Source organism: Bos grunniens, chromosome 16, assembly GCF_055505025.1.
Source record: "Bos grunniens cultivar Pamir isolate PY7600 chromosome 16, Bosgru_T2T1.0, whole genome shotgun sequence".
In the NCBI taxonomy this organism is placed as follows: Eukaryota; Metazoa; Chordata; class Mammalia; order Artiodactyla; family Bovidae; genus Bos; species Bos grunniens.
Window position 1 is genome coordinate 7,586,446 of NC_141180.1, and position 3,231 is coordinate 7,589,676.

Consider the following 3,231-nt stretch of genomic DNA (forward strand, 5'->3'; position numbering starts at 1 on the left):
TAATTTTGTGACACTCTTGATGCTATGAATTCATCTTCACCACTTGTCTTCGTCATTGCCGTAGTCACTTGTCTGTTATACTGAGAAGTTGCACTTTTAAAACCAGTGTTAGGGAACCCATCCAGTGGTTAGGGCTCGGTGCGTTCACTGGTGTGGCCCGGGTCCGGTCCTGTATGGGGACTCAGACCCCGCACGCTGTGTGGCGTGTGGCTCCCGCGTGTCTCGTCACTGTGACACTGACCGGCCACTTGCTTAAGGTGCTGCTTGCCAGCCGTGGTCACTATAGGGTCGCTCATTCCCCATGTATTTATTAGTTTATACTATATAACGAGTATGGAATCATTTCTGTATCCAGTGAGTTATAATTGATTATCACGGTTATTCCTTTAGATGCTTAAGCATCTCAGGTGTGGCCATCAGGATCCCCTTCAAGCTGACTCCTGTCTTCTCAACATGTCTCCCCTATACGTGGCCTTTCTCTTTATCTTCTGACACTGCAGGCCAGTGCAGTTTTGTCTCATACTTGTCATTACTCTGGCCCTACTTCCCTTGAAGTAAAGTCGCTCAGTCGTATCCGACTCTTTGCGACCCCATGGACTGCTCCGTCCATGGGATTTTCCAGGCATGAGTACTGGAGTGGGTTGCCATTTCCTTCTCCAGAGGATCTTCCCCACCCAGGGATCAAACCCGGGTCTCCCCCATTGTAGGCAGATCCTTTACTGCTACTTTCCTTAGTGGAACACTGTTTTAAAACTAAGATTTGAGGGCTGTGTGCTCAATACTATTGTGGAGCCACTGGTCCCAGGTCATCTCAGCGGTCAGAGTTTGGGAATATTTGCGTGTGAGTACATGTATGCACATACCTGTGTGCCCATGACATCAAAATGTATTTCTGTATCCATATTGAAAACCACGAATTTATCCCGAACCTCCATTTCAGACTGACAGCACAGGGTGCCTTTTGTTTTCTCCCTTCCCACGTTTGTAATTTTCTTCTCAGACAGTGAGACTTGTGGCTCCATTATCCTCAGTGGAACAGTCCACAATTGGAACAGTTTGTTCCTCTTGGACCTGCTTGAAATTTCTTAGTAAAAAAAAAAAAAGTAAAATTAGTAAGAGTAAGGGGTACTCTTACTGCTAAATATTTATATAGGCATTTTTATGTCTCTCTTTCCCCAATATGGAGAGTACAACTATTCATTCCATATATAGATGGGCTCCTAAAGTTTTGCAAATTTATAGTCCTAAGCCAGCCAAACTCATACTACAGAGAACTTTTTTTTTAAAGACATATATTTTAAATTTTTATTGGTGTATAGTTGATTTAAAAGTGAAAGTGAGAGTCACTCCATTGTGTCCGACTTCTTGCAACCCCCATGGACTATACAGTCCATAGCATTCTCCAGGCCAGAATACTGGAGTGAGTAGCCTTTCCCTTCTCCAGGAGATCTTCCCAAACCAGGGATCAAACCCAGGTCTTCTGCATTGCAGGCGGATTCTCTACCAGCTGAGCCACAAGACTGATTTACAGTGTTTTGTTAGTTTCAGGTGTATAGCAGAGAGACTCAGTTACACATGCACGTTTATCTACAAAGAGCTGTTTTATCCATAGAGTGCCCTGTGGTCACTGGCATATTTGTGCCACTGTTTACCGGACAGCCTGTGTATTATGAGAAAAGAATTATTTGCCTGGTTCAGAGAAATGAGGGAGAAGAGACTCTGATTACCCTCATCTTCTATTTCCACATTCTTTTCCCTGTGAATTGTAGCCGATCCGTGGCTTTCGTTATCACTAGTCACAAGACTCCCAAATCTCCGTCTTCTCTGGATCTCCACTCACACGTGAGCCTGGATTTCGAGTCTGTGATGTAGCCCCTGGAATACACATTTTATTAAGCTTTCCTGCTGACTTTAATGCTGGCTTATAGCCAGCTAACTGCTTCTTACCCACAGAGAACACCGAGAGTATCAAGTGTGCACAAAGCCGTATTGCTTCTGTTCTTGGCTCAGCACCTGCGAAAGAAGGTAAGTAAGCCTGTGCAGTGGCCCTGGCTCCTCAGTTGATTGCAGAGGGCGGAATCTGGAGTGGTTTCATTACAAGGATACCTTCACATCAGGTCTCCCATAAAAAATAAGGGAGAGGAGAGAGTCTACTGAACTGTGGATAAAAACGCCTAAGCTGGAATTATACACGATCTTGATATTTCCTCACAAGGCTCACCTTGAGCAAACAAGCACCTGTATCGTGCTGGTAGAACATGGAATGGTCCCAATCCTGGGGAGAGGTAGAATTTTAAGGAAGGAAGAGGATCTTAACCCGAAAGTAAGAGTTCTAAACTTTTTTTCTCTTCCCGTGGTAATAAAACTAGCTTAGCACTTTTCTTTTTGAGGGGAAAAGAGCTTTGAATCATGAATGCCCTCTACAGCTGGCTGCACCATATGCAGTATTCAAAAGACAAGAACTAGCTAATCATAGAGAACCAGCGGCAGCTAAACAGCCCTCTGCCGGCTTCCAAAGGGCTTGTAATTGAGTGCAGATGGCCCCGGCAGGGTGGGTACGCATCCCTGCTGACTCCTCTCACCCCAGAGGGCCAAGGCGGGCTCGTGGAGCCTCCGCCCTGATGGTGCCCTCGTCGGGGCTGCTGAGGACAGAGGGGGGAGGCGGGCGGGGTGGGAGCCCGATTGGCCGCCTGCTGCCCAGCCTGCCCTCAGCCACACGAGCAGACCTTCAGGCCGCAGGGCGTAACTTTGATGAGTCCAGAATCTCGAGATGACAGAAGGCCAGGGGTAAGGGAACAGGGTTGGGAGTTCTTTATAACCATCCAAAGAGCCTCACTGTGTAGTCTGCAGGTGGCTGCGGGGTGCCCAACCTCCCGGAGGAAGAGTGTGATGGAAATGCACAGCCTGCTTCTTGCAGGGAGCCGCCTCTTGGGTGGGGCCCGCCGCTGGCCCCCCCTCTCCTTCCCATCTCTTCCCCAGCTGCTCTCTTCAAAGGCATTCTGGTCGTCATCTTCATACCATTCAAAAAAGCCTTTCTGACTTTTCTGGCTAAATAGAAATCTAAACAAACTTCAGTCTCATGCAAAAAAGCTTTTCCAGCTAAACAGAATTCTAAACAAGTTTCAGTCCGCTTTTAGTGTCAGAGCCGGTGAACTGGGAGTAGGTAACACCGATAATCCCACATTGATGTCGTCTGTGGAATGTGAAAGAACCCCCCCACACACACACCTC